A 20,525-nucleotide genomic window follows, 5' to 3' on the forward strand; every position below is an offset into this window, starting at 1 on the left:
TAGATGCTAGGATGACCTAAATGTTGCTTGCATAACAGACACACCAAACACATGGTAGATCCATCTTATGCTAAGTACTTAGTATTTATACTATTCGCAATGACCCTTGCATTCTTAACCTAAGATAGAAGAGTGCTAGATATACTCACAGTGACTCATATGTTCACTTAATAAGAAGAGTATAGACAAACAAAACTCATTAGAAAGAAGATAACATCTCCACTTCTTTAATGTTTGAACTATAACATAAAATTCTTGATCATAAAAATAAAATTTTCTTTTTGCATCATTCAACTTCTCACTAAAATAAGAAACAGGTCTAGCTTCTTGGCTCAAAACAACTCCTATTGTAGTACCACTAGCATAATAGTCTACTTGAAATAACCTTGTTAAAATTTGGAAGTGCTAAAATAGGCTACACAGTAACTTTTTGTTTCAACAGATTAAAACTCTTATCTACTCCTACAATCCACTTAAATTATTTCCTATCCCCTCTTATTGTTTCAGTCAAGTGTCCACAAATACTGTGAAAACTTCTTATGAACTTTCTATATAAACTAGCAATTCCATGAAACCATCTTACCTCTATAACACTCTTTGGATTAGGCCATTCAAGGATAACCTTCACTTTCTCTGGGTCCATTTTTAGACCTTCTGCTAAGACTACAAATCCTAGGTACACCAACTCCTTTACAAAATTGCACTTCTTAAGGTTTATCAGCAACTTTTCTTCCCTTAACTTATCAAACACCTTATGAATATGAATCAAATACTCCTCCAATATCTTACTAAAGATCAAAATATCATCTAGGTAAACAATAACAAACATACCCAAAAACTCTTTTAGTACCTCATTCATGAACCACATGAAAATGCTTTTTGCATTGGTTAGCCCAAAAGGCATGACTAATTACTAATACAATCTGTGTTTTTTCTTGAAAGTAGTCTTCCACTCATTGCCTTCTCTGATATGAATTTCATGGTACCCACTTTTTAGATCTATCTTTTTGAAATACGCAGCCCCACTTAAACAATCCATAATATCATCCATCCTTAGTAGTAGAAATCTGTATGTGATTGTGATCTTGCTGATAGTGTGAGAATCTATGCACATCCTCCTTTCTCCATTCTTCTTTGGTGCCAATATGACTAGTATAACACATGGACTCAGACTCTCTTGAATCAATCCCTTCTGCAACAACTCATGAACTTGTCAATTCTGCTCTTCACTTTCTACTAATGTCATTCTATGCACTACCTTATTTGGAAAACTGGCTCTTAGAACCAACTCCTATTGTACTAATTGCCAACCTTCCCCTTTAGGATTTGTGACATGGCTTAACCTCCTCATGGGTTCTATAAGTCTAGTAGTTGTATCAGACATTAACAGGTCAATCTTTTGGTGTAATGACAACTCTAACTTGTAACAAGTGGTATTAGAGTTTGGTCACAGGTTCAAATTTATTGGTGTAAATAAGTATTCACTATTTACACTTTAAGTTTACTTAGGTTAATGCATTATTTTATTATTATGCATTATTTCATTATTTCTTAGGTGAGACACTTAGGAGTTTGCATACTCTTATGAGTTGTCATGTTGACAACACTTGAGTAAGCAACTCTAATTTAGTACATGGTGTCTACAACATTGGAGTTTGCATAATTAACTAAGTTGTTATGTAGACAACATAGTTATCCACACTCCTATTTTAGCACATGGTTTCTAGAACATAAATTTGTGTGTTGCACCTTTGTAGGCTTATCCTCTCATCATCACACTTACTCATGTGCTTAATGGAGGATAACCCACACCTGGTGGATATGTGCCTGGTTGTATGACTTATCATGTCACTGATTCATAGGCATTCTAGAAGCATTCCAAAGGCCTTTATATAAAGGCACTCCTAATGTACATTCACATTGAATTGAATACATATTGTTATTCTGATCATACTCTTGCTGGTCTATAGTTGTGCTTGTACTTGAGTTCCTTGATTTTGGGTGACTTTTTCCCTAAGGAAAATTCTTACATGGTATTAGAGCTTGGAGAATTTCTCTCCACATAGCCATTTGAGACCATCTTTTTTCTTAAACACCTTAGCCTAGATCCAAAGTATTGCAATTATTGGGAGTGTCTAGAGCCAAATTGATCCTCGCCATTATGTCCAAAATGTCGATTCAATGAAAATTGACTATAAATTTTCCTACCCTATGCCATAGTCAAATTTGAGGCAATTTTTTTTGTAAATTGGAATAGGAAGGACCAATTTGCAAACCCAGTATGCTCATTCTTTAGATCTACATTTTCTTCATTCAAATTAGTATTTATTTTTCTCTGCATTTTCATTAGAATACTTTTGCAAATTTTCCGATTTTTCCTGACCAATTGGCCCTGTAGAGAATTTTTTTTGTAGGAATAGGATAGTGACACCCCAACTCCCATAGGGAATATTCCTCATACATTTGAAATTTTCAATTTATTATACTGGTGTCACATCTCATTAACATCTAGTCAGAAAGCAATCATTTCATCGGTGGACCCCAAGCAAATAGACCATGATCGACAAAATAGCTCTGGCGGGCTTGCTTTCTACTATCCTTCATAGGATATTTCTTATAAACATGTATTGTGTTTAATCTCTGATAGTTGTGGGATTAAACAACACTACTGGTACATGCAAATTTCCCATCCATGACTTTAACCAATTTCCTCAACACCGGACAATTTTTTGGCAGCACTATTTTAGCATGCTCTAGCCATCCAAACTTCCTACTACCTTTGAAAATTTTGATAGTAGAAAGTTCTAACACAACCATTGGTAAAATCCCCCCAGCGACCATTGAAGCTTTCTTTTTCACCACCAATACATTCTTCCTGACTTTGTGAAAAACTTTCGGCCATTGCCCTATTCTCCAACATCTGTTAGGCTTTCTAGTCATTGTGTTTATTTTGGCAAGAATGTGAAACTCAGCATTGACAATAGAAAATCTTGGTCCCTAATAGACTTTTCAACCATCACCTTGAATATAGCCTTGTTAGCGACCTATTCCATGTGGCATTGCCACCTCTATACTCAATCTTGCCTAGCCTCCATGTGTACTAGCACACAGGGCATACTACTAGCATGGCATTGCAACATTAGCCTACCAATAGTAAGGAAATCCATATGATGAATCACTCCTTTACACATCAAAAAATACATGTGTCATCCATATGACCTTGCCACATCAACCAAGAGGGCTATTTTTTGCTTATGCCAGCATTTCCCTATGCTAAATTTGATAGCCATTTAACCATCATTTCTAGTGAAATTTCAACTGATGCAATGACCATTTGACTACCAAATTTAACCTTGCAGTTTGCAACCTAGACCCCTCTCCAGATTTAGTTTTGATTTGAAAATTCAACTTTGAGAGGCTATAACTTAGTCATTTGGACTCCAAATTAGGTGCAATTTTTAAATTATTTTTGGTAGAATTTTCTGAACTTTTTAGTGGTGCTATTCTTTTCTAGTTTTGGTGCTTAGATTTGTCAGAATTGTATCTTTTGGTGACTATACCTATCTAATCCTATATTTTGCAACTTGAAATTCCTCGTACAAGTTCATCTAGACACATTTTCATGTTTCCTTTTTTTTGAAAGTGCTTAATTTTTTTGTCTACTTTCTAGATCTGCAATCAGATTATAGGCTTGTGTGGATAGAAATATCAATTTCAGACTTAGGGCCTTTTTTGCATTGTATTACTTTGATTACCTTTCAAAATTGTTGTACATCTAAAGTACAGTCCTTAGTGACAAATTTGAGTCTCGAAAGGTAGTTATAAACAAAAAAATTAGAAGTTCACCTTGTACATTTTGACAAGTGGCCTATTGTACACACACTACCTATAAAGCACTGAATCATACATTAGGGGGGTTGATAATTTTTTTGGAATTTTAGGGGGTGCATTGATTAGTACATCATGGAAGAGGAAGATTTAATTACATTGACAACACAAAACTATCAGCAGTGGAGTCAATTGGTTATCCCTTATCTTAGTTAGCATAATACATTACCATATACAAAAGGACTTTCTTACAATGAGGACATTGGTTCCATCTTTTTGTTGGATACAATTATTAAATTGTGTGTTGTATTTGATGTTATAAAAATGTCATATCAATTATCAAATAGATTCTACTGAGCTTAGTTGGTTAGCAAAGCAAATTATAGAGTCTACCAAACTTAGATGGCTAGCAAAGTGAATTACAGAGTTTACTGAGTGTTCTTGAATGTTACTCTATGGAAATAGTTTCTATTGAGCTCACTCAAGTGTCAAAGGATTCTATGATAGAAGTTGGTTTCTACTAAGCTCACAAGGTCAGCGAAGGGAAGATAGTGTTTACTAAGTTCCCTTGATCTCCAAAGGATTTTGCAAAATTCATAATATTTACCGAGCTTCAGTTGGTTAACACTAGAAATTATTTCTAAAGCAGTATTTATTGAGCAAGGTCAGCCAATGAAGGATTTCATTATTTTGGGAAATAAAGTTTAATTATTTTATGTAATGAATGTAGCCAACTGATGAAATGATTATTGGTAATTATAACTTGTAAATGAGCTGATTGGATAATTTGTAAGGTATAAATAAAAGGTCAAGTTGTGAATTTTAAAGTATGATGAATGGATGAATGAATGAGTGAGTATGCAAGTGAGTTAATTTTGTGAAGAAGAAAGTGTGAGAAAATTTTGAAGAAGGATCAAATATCCTTGAGGAGTAGCAAAGGTGTATTCAATTAGAGAGGATCTAGTGAAGAAAAACAAAGATCTATAACAACAAAGTTCAGTTGCATCTCATTTAGGTCACTTCATTATTACTTTTCATTATTGTAGTTGTGATTCTTAAGTCTCTTAATAGAGTTGGCTTAACAACCATTTTTGTAAATCCTCTAACAAAGTGGACAGTTCTATTAAATTGTTCTTAAGTCCTCTAGCAAGGCCACTCCTAGCAGGGTGATTAAATCCTTTAACAAGGTCACACCTCATAGTGTGTTTTGTAACCTTTAATAGGGTTGGCTCCTAATAGGGCTCACTTTAGAAGAGTGAAAATTAGTAGCTAGTTACTTGGTGGTTTTTCCCATATTGGATTTCCACATTAAATCTGGTGTCTCTTGTGTTGATGTTATTTATTTTATGCATGCATGCTAAATATTTGTGAATGCTTAATAAGTTAACATACATCTACCAAGTTACAACATTTTTCTATGTGGCTACCAAGTGACAACAGTAACTAAGTTTATAAGACATTTAAGGGATCTATGGATTTTTTTTGTGGTAATTGATTCAACCCCCCTCTTAGTTACTCCATCTATATTTCCAACAATTGGTATCAAAGCTTTTGGTGCTTGCAAGAAGGATTTTAAGGATCTAAGCTAAAGATTAGGATGTCTTAAAAGAGGAAAATTCAAAGACTTAATAGGGATAACTTTTAAGCATGGCAAGGTCCCATGAGACTCCATGTGGCTTCTATTAGAGATACAGTATTGAAATATCTTGATGAAGAATATGTGACTCCTTTTGGTACACTATTTGTTAATGACATTGTTGAGAAGAAGACTCACAACACCATGATGATGGACATTGCATTTGTCCTAAACTATGAAGAATTTGATGATGTCAAGGACTACAAAACTATGTTTGAAATGTGGATAATTTGATTAGATGGGGATGAGAGAGGATGAAAACATTGCCAAATAAATTTAAAGAGTCAAGTAGTCATTGGGACAATCAAAGCTTCTGGAGGAGACATTGAGGAAGAAGTAGTTGTAAGTAAAGTTCTTAGAATATTACTTCTCATTTATACAATTAGAATTTCTGCAATTCAAGAAAGAAGATGTGAAGAAAATCATAAGATAAATTTAGAAGCAATAGTAGGAAGATTGACTACATTTGAGCTAGATAACTATGATAACTATGTTCCAGCTTCTAAGAACATTGAATCAGCATTTAAAGCCAAGATTTCACTCAAAGAAAAGGGAAAGAAGATAAATGATTCTTAGTTAGAAAGTGAAGAAGAATCAGAACAGAGTTCTGAAGGTGATCCTGAGGTGGTTGAAGCTCTACTAGCAAGAAAATATTCTAGAGGCAAACAAAAATACAAAGTTAAGGTTCCTCTAATCTATTTTTCATGTGAGGAAATTAGACATATTGTTGCTAGGTGTGAAAACAAGCAAAACAAGGATGAGAAGAAAGGTGACAAGTGCAATGGCAAGAAAGATTTCAAATCATTAAAGGAAAAAGGTAAGAAAACATGTTTCATGGCTAAGGATTCTAATGATTTTGATGGTGGTAAAGATGAAATTGTTTACATTGCTATGAAAGATGAATCTAATAATGCTGAAGAAGATAAAATGACACTTATCTCTCATGTGAGCAAAAATGATACATGGATCATAGATAGTGGTTGCTCTCATCATATGACTAGTGATAAAACTAAGTTTGAATATTTTGAAGACTATGATGGTGGTAGTGTGAGGTTTGGTAATAATGAACCTTGTTGCATAAAAGGAAGAGGAAAAATCTCACTACCAAAGAGCTTGTATGTGATAATGCCTATTGGGTTGAAGGTCTAAAACATAATTAGTTGAGTGAGGCACAACTACTCGATATTGGATTCAAAGTGGAATTCATGCATGGAAAAGCAAGACTACTAGATGACAAAGGAAAGTTGATTAGATCAGGCATACAAACTAAAGGTATCTTGTTCTATCTTGAATTTGGTGAATGTTAATGTTTTATTACTCAAGTTGAAGAAAGTTGGTTATGGCACAAAAGGTTATGTTATGTGAACTTTAATAATTGGTGAAAATAAGAAAATTCAAGAAAGTAAGAGACATTCCTAGTATAAAGAAACCTGAGGTTGATCTATGCAAGAATTGTCAGATTGGTAAGATGGGAAAGACTAGCTTTAAAAGTAAGAACTACCAGTCTGAAGAAGTTTTGGAAATTGTGTATACTAATTTGTGTGGACCTATTGGAATTGAAAGCTATACTGGAGAAAAGTTCTTCATTCTTTTTTTTGTTGATTACTCTAGAATGATGACTATCATGATTTGAGAGAGAAATTAGAAGCATTTGAGAAGTTGAAATGGTATTTGGCCAGAGTAGAGAAGGAAACAAGGAAAATATGAAAATGCTTGAGGTTAGATACAGGTGGTGAATTCATCTCCCATGAGTTCAATAACTTTTGCATTGAAAGAGGAATCAAAAGATAGGTATCAAAACTTAGAACTCCCAAGCAAAAAGGAATAGTTGAAAGGAGAAACAGATCTATTATGGACTGTGCAAGAACTTTAATGATTGAAAAGAACATTGCTACCAAATACTAGAAAGAAACTATTACTACTATAGTTCATACCTTGAACCAAGTACAGCTAAAGAAGGACTCATTCAAAACCACCTATGAGTTATGGTATGGCTATAAACCTAATATAAGTTACCTAAAATTATTTGAAAGTAAATGTTATATTCTAAAAGAATCTAGAAAAGGTAATTTTGATGTGAAGGGTGATGAAGGAATTTTTTTGGGATATTCTTGCAAGAGTAAAGCATATAGATGTTTGAATTTGTCTACTCACAAAGTCATAGAAAGTGCACATGTAAAAGTTGATGAGTTTACAAAAAGGAACCATAAGATTATAGGAGATTTGTTTTCATTAAACTTGATATAGTGCTAGATACATCTGTCAATTAGGAAACTTCTACTCTTGAGTCTTTAGTCACCGAGTTGCAAGAAGTTCAAACTGAGCTACAAGAACCCGAGTGACATTCAGATGCTACTGAGCCAATTCCTACCAAGTTTGAAGAACTTGAGCAATAGATAGAGTAGCCAAAGCTAGAAGTTGAAACTCAAAATGAAGACAGTGGAACTCAGTCAAAAGGCAAGGAACTTGTATTAGCCAAATATGTCAGGAGACATCATGTACTAGATCAGATCATTGGAGACAAATCTAAAGGTACTATGACAAGAAGTAAGCTAAAAGGTACTTTTTTACTTGCTGATTTTGAACCTAGAAATGTCAAAGATGCATTTGAAAATGAAAGTTGGATTGAGGCTATGAATGAAGAGATAGAGCAAATAGAGAAGAACAAAATATGGACTCTTGTACTTAGGTCTAAAGATAAAAATGTGATTGGAACTAAGTGGGTATTCAAAAATAAGTTGAATGAAGATGGTAAGGTGTTAAGGAACAAAGCTAGAATCGTATGCAAAGGCTACTCTCAAGAAGAAAGAATAGACTATGGAGAGACTTTTGATCCTATTGCAAGATTGGAAGGTGTCAGGACCTTACTTGCATATGCTTCATACAAAAGATTTAAGGTATATCAAATGGATGTCAAATCTACATTTCTCAATGGTATTCTAGATGAAGAAGTATACATTGAACAACCTGAAGGTTTTGTTGATCTAGACAAGAAGAACATGGTCTGCAAATTACACACAGTATTGTATGGTCTGAAACAAGCCCCTAGAGCATGGTATGAAGGATTGCATAACTATCTTATTTAGATTGGTTTTTAGAGAACTAATGATAATAGTAGCTTGTATATCAAGGAAGGACCAGATAACAAGATTGTTTGAGCAGAAATATTTGTGGATGATACTTTGTTTACTAGAAATGATGATCTATGCAAAGAATTTTTAGAGAAGATGAATAAGGAATTTGAAATATCAATGTTTGGTGAGATTAAATTCTTTGTTGGTCTTCAAATTCAACAGAGTAAGAATGATATCTACACAATTCAATCTAAATACATCAAAGAAATACTCAAAAAGTTTGGGATGGAAGATTGTAAACTAGTTAGAACTCCTATGTGCACTAGACTAAAGCTTACCAAGGATGATGAATCAAAGGAGGTAGATTAGACATTATATATATCAATGATTGGAAAGTTGTAGTATGTAGTTCATACAAGGCTAGATATTGCCCTTGCAGTTGGCATAGTTGCAAGATTTTAAGCAAAACCAAGAGAAAATCACATGATGGCAATCAAAAGGATCATTAGATACTTGAAAGGCATTGAAGATTATGGATTATGGTATAAATTTGGAGGTAATTTGGATTTAAAAGTGTTTACTGATGTTGATTGGGTAGGAAACATTGATGATAGAAAGAGTACAAGTGGAGGAGCATTCTTTCTTGGAAAGAGGTTAGTTTCTTGGATAAGAAAAAAGAAAAATTGCACATCTCAATCTATAGTAGAAGTAGAGTATGTTGCAGTAGCAGTGAACTATTCTAATATTGTTTGGTTCAAGTGGTTATTGGAAGGCATGAAGATAGAAATCAAAGAACCAGTTGTTATGTTCTGTGATAACACAAGTGCAATCAACATATCTAAGAATCCAATGATGCATTAAAAACCAAGCACATTGCAATAAAGTATCACTTTGTCAAAGAATTGGTGCAGGATAAGGAGATCAGATTGGAATATGTCTATACAAAAGAACAAATTGCTGACCTATTCACCAAGCCATTTCCTAAGGATGCATTCTTGTATCTAATAGGTAAGTTAGGGGTCATTCCCCTAACTTAAGTTCACTAAAATGAAGTTTTGGTGATGCATCAATAGGAACTAAGTTGAAGACATAGTAGTTGATGCAACATAGTCATGGAAACATTGCATATGAATTAGTACTTAAGGTACATTGCTACTCATTTGGCATGTGTTCTCAAAGAGGGAGAGTATACTATCATATCTTTCTGAAATTTGAAATTTTTTGTGGAGAGTTTGTAATTCCTTTATAAAGGGAGATTACTGTATTTGAAAAGTTTTTGGCATAAAATCTAAGAGGGGGAAATATTCTATTAGAGAAAGACTTGTTCTCAAATTTCATTCTGCTATGACATGTTGTGTTGCCATCAATGCCAAAGAGGGAGATTGTTGGATACAATTGTTCAATTGTGTGTTATCTTTGATGTTACAAAAATGTCATATTAGTTATCAAATAGAGTCTACTGAGCTTAGTTGGTCAATAAAAAAAATTATAGAGTCTACCAAGCTCAGATGGCTAGCAAAGAAAATTACAGAGTTTATCGAGCAGTCCTAAATGTTACTTTGTGGAAACAATTTCTATCAAGCTCACTTGAGCATCGAAGGATTCTATGATAGAAGTCAATTTCTACTAAGCTCACAAGGTCAGTGAAGGGAAGATAGTGTTTACCAAGTTCACTCGATCTCCAAAGGATTTTGTAGGATTCACAATATTTTCTAAGCTTCAGTTGGTGAACACTGGAAATCATTTCTGAAGTAGTGTTTACCAAGTAGGGTTGGCCAATGAAGGATTTCATTATTTTGGGAAATAATGTTTAATTGTTTTATGTAATGAATGTAGCTAACTGATGTAATGATTATTGGTAATTGTAACTTGTAAATGAGCTGACTGGATAATTTATAAGGTATAAATAAAAGGTCAATTTGTGAATTCTAAAGTATGATGAATGGATGAATGAATGAGTGAGCATGTAAGTGAGTTAATTGTGTGAAGAAGAAAGTGTGAGAAAATTTTGAAGAAGGATCAAATATCATTGAGGAGCAGCAAAGGTGTATTTGATTAGAGAGGATCTAGTGAAGCAAAGTAGAGATCTGTAACCAAAAAGTTCAGTTGCATCTCATTTAGGTCACTCCATTGTTACTTTTCATTATTGTAGTAGTGATTCTTAAATCTCTTAACAGAGTTGGCTTAACAACCATTTTTGTAAATCCTCTAACAAGGTGGAAAATTCTATTGAATTATTCTTAAGTCCTCTAGCAAGGCCACTCCTAGCAAGGTGATTAAATCCTTTAACAAGGTCACACCTCATAGTGTGTTTTGTAACATTTAATAGGGTTGGTTCCTAACAGGGCTCACTTTAGAAGAGTGAAAATCAGTAGCTAGTTACTTGGTGGTTTTTCCCATATTGAGTTTCCACATTAAATTCGGTGTCTCTTTTGTTGATGTTATTTCTTTTATGCATGCATGCTAAATCTTTGTGAATGCTTAATAAGTTAACATACAACTATTGAGTTACAACATTTTTCTATGTGGCTACCAAGTGATAGCAGTAATTAAGTTTATAAGACATTTAAGAGATATGTGGATTTTTTGTGTGGTAACTGATTCACCCCCCCTCTCAGTTACTTCATCTATATTTCCAACACTTTTATTGTACACTCTTTCTATTTATGGATATGGAGGTTATGGATTCACTTGATGACATGAAGTCAAATGATCCATATGATATTTGGATCTATCTTTGGGAGATGTATGGAGATCCACACATTCCTCCATTCCAAAAAGATCTTTTACCTCCAATTACAACTACATCCTTTCTAGATAATATCACACCTCCTGGTGCTCCTGTTGCTACTATTGATTCAATTCTAGCCATAAATACTTTAGATTCAAGGCAATAGGAAACTCCATGTCTTCCTACTTTAGCTTCATGGGACAACTTCCTTCCAGAAATTACAGAGCTATTCATGGAGTCTCACATTTAAGATGTGGGAGACATCATTGATGATATTCTTCTTCTCTTTGTTGAGGAAAATGCTTTATCCATTACCATAGTGATAGGTTCATGTACTTCAGCATAGCAGGGTGCACTTTCTCTTCCATCTCCAACATCTACAAATAACTTCTTGATAAACATTGAAGGTTTTTTTTTGGAGTCCCACATAGTAGATTTGGGAGACATCCTTGATGATCGAAATCTTCTCTTTGATGATGTAGATATTTCTTTAGTTATTGTGAGGGCTCACTCTGACCCTCATGTCCATTCTTTATATGATCAATATTTATAGGTTGATATGATTGTGGATCATTATGTACAACAGTTGTAGGAGGTATCTTTATCATTTAAGGAGATGGTTCTTTGGGACATGTTCTACATCCATCCTTGCTAGATCTGCATACATTATTTTTAGTAGTATTGGAAGGAGCCACCATCAATATCGACATAAGGAAAATTGAGTAGGTTTCAAAGACACCTTTCATCATTGTGATTGTTTCTACACATAGGGAAAGATCTCACCTATAACTCTACAATTTTTTTTTCCAAAGGGGAGGATCACCATTCAATGGTCATGGATCAACTTCTACATTGGAGAAACTATCATTGTGTGGCACACTACATTTGGGGTGGGGGACTACCATGTCTCCTTCTTCTTCTCTCTTATGGTGTGTGTGTGTGTGTGTGGGGGGGGGGCACTTTTTCCTCTTATGGGGTTTTTCCTTCTCCTATTTTGCTTTTCTATATACTTGATGTATGTCATAATGGGGGGGGGGGCTTGATTACTCCATCCATCCATGCATCTTATTTTTTCATCTCTCTTTTTCGAGGAGGTTTTTTCCCATGAGGGTTTCCCTCTTTCTCTGCTTTATGAGAGATTGCATTGCATTTCATTATGTACATGGGTAACTAACATGGCCTGGTAGCCAAGACCCATCATGCATTTTCATCCTAGCTTTCGTAAGCTTAAGTGCATTCCCCTAAGTTGAACTTAACGGGGGGTGTTGGTGTAAATAAGTATTCATTATTTAAACTTTACTTAAGTTTATGTTAGTGAACAGATTGTCCTTTGAGGAAATGTGTACAAATCTAGCCCTGAATGCCCGTGCAAGAGGACAAATTAGCACCAATAGTTGGATAGGTTATCACTGGGTTGATAACCTTCCTCTGAATTTTATTGGGTACAACTCCCTATATAAAATATACAATGAATTAATTATAGGCACTTTTAACCAAAAAGTATGAAAGGATGCCAAGCATCTATCCATAAACACAGAGTAGATGTGAAAACCTATACTACTGCATATAAAGAAAGCAAAGAACAGCAGGTGACACAAAGTTCATTTGTTGAACACTGCATTACATAGCGAAAATGAAAATATATCTTCTATTCTCTTGAGAGAATTAAAAATCAAAGCCTTTAAAGATATTTGAATTGATAATGTAACAACAAAACAATGATATCGAAAAGTAGTTTAGAGAAAACTAAAAATGACACAAGGTTCATAATCAGTGGAAGGAAAATACACCATAATCAAAGTTCTGATATACTTAACCCTCAGTCTCCCTTCCCTCACTACAAAAGATCACAAAGTATCTTGTGCACATTACTACCAAACCACTATTTCAAGAAAGACAGAAACTCCTTTCACAATATTACATCAACTATCAAAATCCTATCTCTATCTCAGGCACACAGTTCTGAAAAAGAAAAAGAAATGCCCATGCTCTGCCTCTCATAGCCTCTCAAGAAAAATGGAATAATTTTAAAAGATCTCCTCCCTGCCTAAAGCACAAAGTCTGCAGCTTGGAAAAAGCCAGAATGAAATTTTCCCCCTGCTGATAGCACACAGTCTATAGCTGTCAGAAGCAAAAGTGGAACACCCTTCCCTTTGTTGTTCTGATCATAAATAAACATCAGTAGGTGGTATTCATTTCCTATAACCGAATCTTGAAAATCTGTATTATTTTTTTAATCATTCTCGTGGAAACTTTTCAATTTTCCCTCCACCATCTCATTAACTCCCCAACTTTTATTTTTGCAAGATTAACTCATCTTTGGTTATCAAAATTGATTCTTGAAACTGCCCTATTTTACTATTAGATTGTCATCAACTTTTTCTATCTTTATAAGATATTTAAATATCATTCCCCACTAATGATGATATAATGTTTTTAAAACATTATAATATCATTTTCTTCTCTTTAAGCTTTTATCCATGACACCTGTCACTATGCATCATTAGGAAACCTTTGAATGGGGATTGTTAAGTCATATTAATTGCTGCACTTGAAGCGTTTCTTCAAAATGAATCATCAAATCATACAAAAAATCCACTGAATTTCTCTTAAACTAGAATATATTGGAAAGGATTTAATAATGAATGTGCCTCAACTGGCAGTAGTACTATCCACAACCTTTGATTTGCCACTACCACATCTAAGACCTCTAAGAATGTCATCCATTTCATCATTTTCTAGTGACAACCTGACATCCACCTTGCTTGGAAGAACAAGTGTGATTGATGACTAATGCAAGCCATAGAATGAGATCTTCTTCTAAGGCTATTGCAATTAGATTTTCCCAAATGACAAATAAACATACTTATAATCAAGCACAACAACATAATTACAACCCATTATAACACACAATATCTTATGTAATCTCAAATGATTTTCTCTAAGTTCAATTTTCTAAGAGTTGAATGCATGCGCAACCAGACTATGTGTAGTTGCAACAGGCTTTGAAAAGCATTCTATAACATTTCGCAGTTGTAACTCTATGCTTGAATCACTTATGACTGTTATGTGTATGATTCACATGCTTATCGGCTTAAAGAAATTGACAAAGCTCAGCCATAGAGCTTTGGAGGCCAATAATCATCCTCTATACCTACTGATTTATCATTGATACTCATGCCAAGGAAAAAGCATTTGAAAAAGCATTCAGAGTATCAAATTTCAGCATATGTAACATTCCAACCAACATGACAATCCGTGATATATTGATCACTGAATCTCAGCTTCATTCTATGGGTTTCAAGTTCTTAGGCATACCATAACTCTCCATATATTAATGAGCACACATCATATAACAAGACATGGGTTGGGGATAACTCGGGTTGGTTTTGCTGAGAATATCGAATGAACCAATATTGTGCTTTTGACTACAACAACCCAATGAATATTTTTTGGAAACAATTATATATGCCACCCTGATTAGGTGCTAGCAAAAGGATTGCATCCCATGGACCATACCCAATTCTGAATTGTATTTTCATGAGCATGGTTGTATGTCCACTAGTTGTTGCTTACCAAGTATATGTTGTGCTTTCTATAATTGTGCTCCATCATATCTATGATTAATGAAGCATACCACAACGTTGATTGCCAAAGGAAGGCATGTTCCTGCGAAAAGGACTATAAGTGCTCACCCTCCAATTAGTCTTCTTCGAGCTCAATATACCCAATCCTGTTCTACAATATCTATCGCCAAGAAGAGTTCTAACACCCAACTCTATAACCCATTAGAGCTCATGCTTGAGAGCTTTTATAAATACTTCACTACTTTTAGTGTCTTTAGGTGTGACCACGGGCACCATGATCTTCATGATACTACCTGCACAAATTCAAAACTCTATATTGATGCGTTCACAAATAGTTTCTATTTGATGTCTAATTATTTCCTTAATTATGATCTTTAAAGCATGTAACATTGAGGCCGAGAGGAACTATGGGTATGTTCCTTGATTTTCCTGATGATCGAGCTTGACTGCTGCTTTCATCTCAGTATCACTTGCACTCGATGTATCCTCTACTAAGGAACTCAAACTTATGGCCTCATTTTTGAAGAGTTAACTGATCTTGGGCATTCTTAGACGTCCCTGTGAGCATCTTTAATTATCTTCTACCTCGTGGCTATAATGATGAGTTCCACACATAGGACATGATTTGAATTGATTTTGTCACCTTTTCATTGTTTAGGATTTCCCATTAGGTTTAAAACTTCTTTAAAACTTTGAGAATGGAAGATTTCACATTTGAATAGGAATTCAAATAATTGAATATTTCCCACACTTATTATGTAATATTTCAACCTAGGGGCACAGGACTGCACCTTTGAGTTTTGAAAAGGATTTAAATCTAAATTTTCCTCTAAATCCAAATAGGTCAAATCCTTGAACTGTTGAACTGTCTTAAACCTGTCACATCACATGAACTTTTCTGAATACAAAATAAGCCATATTGAATCAACAAGCTCATAGGATCATTTGAACCCATTCCAGCAAACTAAACCACTTATAATTGATATCCTGAGACATATATCTACTTCTTTAACCACTAAAAAAAGTTGAAGTGATATGCCCATAAAGAACTTGGTAAATTTAATGAAACTTCCTATGGAATCTGAATCTAAACTCAATGATATCTATACTCTTGCATCGGATCATCGAACTTGAAGAGCCTAAATCTTGTTTCTGGTTTCTGGATCTACATGAAAATATTGAATCTTTTTAGACCTCTAAAAAGAACTTTGAAGATTCACTATAATGGTACTTTATTCCTTGACCAACGAGCATCTCCAAAACATGGCCTCTAAATCTCTATACTAAACCATTGAACTTGACAACTTTGAGCTTGAACCTGAATTTGTGAGCTAAACCAATGAGCCACCTTGAACCTTTGAAACACTTTGAACCACCACACTTGAACTTCATCTTAATCTACACCTCTTCACTTTCTTGAAGTCATGGAACTAACAAACTAAACCTGGTGAATGCATTGGGACAGAATTTTGAACTGCTTTGATGCACTTTGAACTACTCCAAACTTCAATTCGAAGTGGTTCAAAAAATCTAAACTTGAAGTTTTAAATTTGTGACCACATTAGGTACTAACAGGGGCTTTGACTATGGGACTAATTTTGATGCAAAAGCAGAGAACTCCAACAATCTCTGGGAAAGAACAATGCGTTATCCATTGGGAAAATAGAGTCAAGAAGAGAAGATTGGAAGCTGCTTGCAGAGAGGGCAGAGGGGAGTAGGGCAAAACCAACTAACAAAACAAATACCTACACTACCAGCAAGCACGAGGCTTATGCATTATTCAGACTATACTATGCACAACAATAACTTATTTACAAAATATATACAAAGGTAGGAAGAGAACCTACCATGAGAACCAGAAGAAAAGAAAGGAATCACGTTAAACCATTTACCAGCTAGGATTAGTAGCATCCTTTTTGGATCAGCAAGTCATGTCTCATTTGAGTAGCTCTATACCAATACCTACGAGCAACATCTTCAATGCCAAACCGTATGTTGAAAGCACATATAAATATGCTAGCCAAACATTCCTTCCCAAACAACCACAGTTCATCATAGCATTCCTTTTGACTTGAGAGTTGATCTTCTACAAGATAGGATTTCATTTCAAATTGAAAAGGAAAGACTGCTGAAGTTTCTTCAAGAAAAGATGCTTGATATTGAGAAATGTTGTCATTAATACTCACCTTTTGCATGTGGGTCTTAATATCATGATCAATTTCTAGGCAAAAAGATGCCTCCTCTAACATGAGATCAAGTCCCAAATGTACAACATCTCCATTTTTTCTAAGAAACAAACTGTCATCAAGTATGCAAGGTATGCTATCTTCTTTCTTTTCAAAGGTGTCATTACATCTTTTAGAATTACCTCTACAATCCAAATCAGAGAAACCATGCATAGAAGACTGAAAAATAGACTCATTTACCAATGTTTCATTTTCAATTTGATTTGGATGAATACCTGAATCAGCTTGAGAGGAAAGATTTGTCTTGAGTGATGATTGAAATTTCTGCATAATACCTTCTTCCTCATTGAGAAAGGTATATTTCAGCATTTTGGTTGAGTCATCAAGTTTTTCTAAAAGGATTTCATCATGAGAAGCTTCAACCCAAGACATCTTTATCTCATCACAAACATCACTTCCATTTTTAGAGTGACAAGATTCTTCAATGGGTTCACTTGGTGGAAGTAAAGCATCATTGCTATGCATACCAAGCATCTCCTCCTCTTCTTCATTTACCAAATCATCATGATGCTCAACCTCATTAGTGTCAACGTAAATTAATTACGCCATAAGGCATGGTCGGAACCGACCAAGATGCTTTGAGAGGCATGTGCGGCCATCCCTCCAACTGCCAACTACTCGCATTAATAATACACCAAAAACCACTTCTAGAGATTTCTGTACATTTATTATAGTTGTTGTTATAAATAGACTTGTTGGGCCTAGAGTTTTCAGCGCTCATTTCCTGAATATTCTACTATGTTATTTACTCTGTGTGTTTTTCATGGTATCAGTGCCATGAACTCATGAAATTGTGAGTGCTATTTTGGAGATTACAGCTGAGACTAAAAGTAGAAGAGATTGTTGATAAAAGGAAATTGTTGATAGAAGAGCAGCCCCATGTTGGAGAAGACATTTGTTGAACGTTTGAATAAGATTATTGTTGTGCAGGCTGTCCTCTTTACAAAGCAAGTTTGAAGAAAGCAAGGAAATGTTGATAGAAAGCTGTCCCAAGGAGTTGCTGTCAGAAATCTGCAAGGTGCTATGATACTAAAGACAATTGCATCTCAAATTGAATGTGGTGAAGGAATATAATACAATTATTTTTGTGGTGCAGCTGATGTGTTCCTTATCTCTTGTTTGTGAAAGGCAACAATGTTAAAGGTAAGATTTCCTCAAATTGGAAATATAATTTATTTGCATTTGCGAAAAGGCTTGTCTGTGAAAGATAAAGTATTGGATTTGGAAATTTTTAGGACCAAGTTAATGCATGGGCAGGTTCTAATTTATGGTGGTTCTTTTTTTAAAAAAAAAAGTTTTTTATGGTGAATATATATTGAAATAGTGTTTTTTTTTTTTTAATAATTTGAAATATTTGAAGTGAGAGTATCTTTGGAAGATATAAATTGTGTGTGCTTCAAAGTGTGGAGAAATTTTAAGTGATTAAGAAGTGTTAATAAAGAGTTATTGTAAAGTGAAAGTGGGTAAATTTTTGTGGAAAAGAAAAATTTGATAAAGTTATTTTAAGTCCTTGTTTGATTGGTTCATAAGAAGGCCAATATCAAGGGTGGTCTTTGCTAGATGCTTGATGCTTATGTGATTGTGTGCATGTGTGTTGGTAATTGATTGGAAAATTAACTATGGTTGGTGAGATGTCTAATCTTGTGGTTAGTGAAAAATTGGATGGTTCAAATTATGCTAATTGGAAATGTGAGATGGAGTTAATTTTACAAATGAAAGATTTATGGGAACTAGTCACAGAAGAAGAACCTATAGATCAAGATAAACTTGATAAATGGAATAAAAAGGATATGAATACACGTGCTAAAATTTTGTGGCAAATTAGTCTAGGGATTAGGCCTCATGTTCAAGGTTTAAAAACAACAAATGAAATATGGAAAACTTTACAAAAAATGTATGAAAGAACAAGTTAAAAGCAATGGATATTAAGAGGCAATTAACTCATTTGAAAATGAAAGAAGGAGATAGCATGAATGATCATATTTCTAGATTGAAAAACTTAAGAAATCAGCTTGCAATGATGAAGGTTGAGTATGAAGATGATGAAATCATAGAATTTTTAATTGAAAGTCTTCCAGACGAGTATAATAATTTCATTTGCACTTTAGAATTAACTAAAAAATTTGAAAATATAAAATTGCAAGAAGTCTATGGTGCTTTGTTAAATGAAGAAGAAAGGCTTCACAAGTTTACAAGTGAGTCTAGCAAGAGAATTTGTAGCTAGAGGGAAATACAAGAATTATAATCAAGAAAGACAATATCAAAATCAAAGACCTAATCAAGGGAATCAATATAGGAATTATCAAAGACAATGGTATCAACAAAGAGATAATCAAAATAGGAAAAATTATCAAAGGCCACAAAATGAAGGGAGAAATTACAATAATAATCTCAAAGGAGCAAATACTATCAAATGTTTTAAGTGTGGAAAAGAAGGGCATAAAAGTGATCAATGTTTTAAGAAATGGAAAAAGAGATTTAATCAAAGAAGCCAATCAAATTTTGTTCAAGAAGAGGGTGATCATCATATAATGATAGTGTCTTTGGCTGCTCAAGGTGATTCAAGTAATGCATGGTATATTGATTTGGGAGCTAGCCAACATCTAACTCACAACAAAAATATCTTTAGCTCTTTAGAAACAACAAAAGGTGCAAAAATATTTCTTGGTGATGATAGTTCACATGACATAGAAGGAATAGGTACAATTTAAATGAAAGGTAATGATGGTAAAAATTTGGAGATAACTAATGTGAATTTTGTACCTAGGTTGGCCAAAAATCTTCTATCAGTGAGTCAAATAACTCAACATGGATATAAGGTGGAGTTTTATTCAGATAAGTGTTTAATCAAGAATATTAATGATGGATACAAAATAGTTGCTAGAGGAGTTGAGAATGATGGATTATATAAATTTCAAGCTAGTGTTGCTAAGAAGGCTTATATCACTACAAGATCATCCTTAAGTGAGTTATGGTATCAAATGTATGGTCATTTAAATTATCAAAGTTTGGCTATGCTTTCAAAGATGAATATGGTTGATGGATTACCCTGGATAATATTAAATACAAATGTGCGTGAAGGATGCATGGTTGGTAAACAACATAGAGACACTTTTGAGAGGTCTACATGGAGAGCAAAGAGAAGTTTAGAACTTATACATAGTGATTTGTTTGGTCCTATGAATCCAACATCAAAGGGAGGAGCTAGGCATATCTTGACATTTATTGATGATTTTTCAAGGAAAATTTGGGTTTATGTCTTGAAACAAAAGGATGAAGTGTTTAACAAATTTGAAATATTTAAAGCTCTTGTGGAAAATGAAAGTGGAAATAAGATCAAGAGAATTAGAACTGACAATGGTGGAGAATATGTAAACAATAGGTTCAAATCATTTTGTGATTATCATGGGATCGAAAGAGAGA

Source organism: Cupressus sempervirens, chromosome 1 (assembly GCF_028749045.1).
Source record: "Cupressus sempervirens isolate cs-2001-9-10 chromosome 1, ASM2874904v1, whole genome shotgun sequence".
NCBI lineage: Eukaryota > Viridiplantae > Streptophyta > Pinopsida > Cupressales > Cupressaceae > Cupressus > Cupressus sempervirens.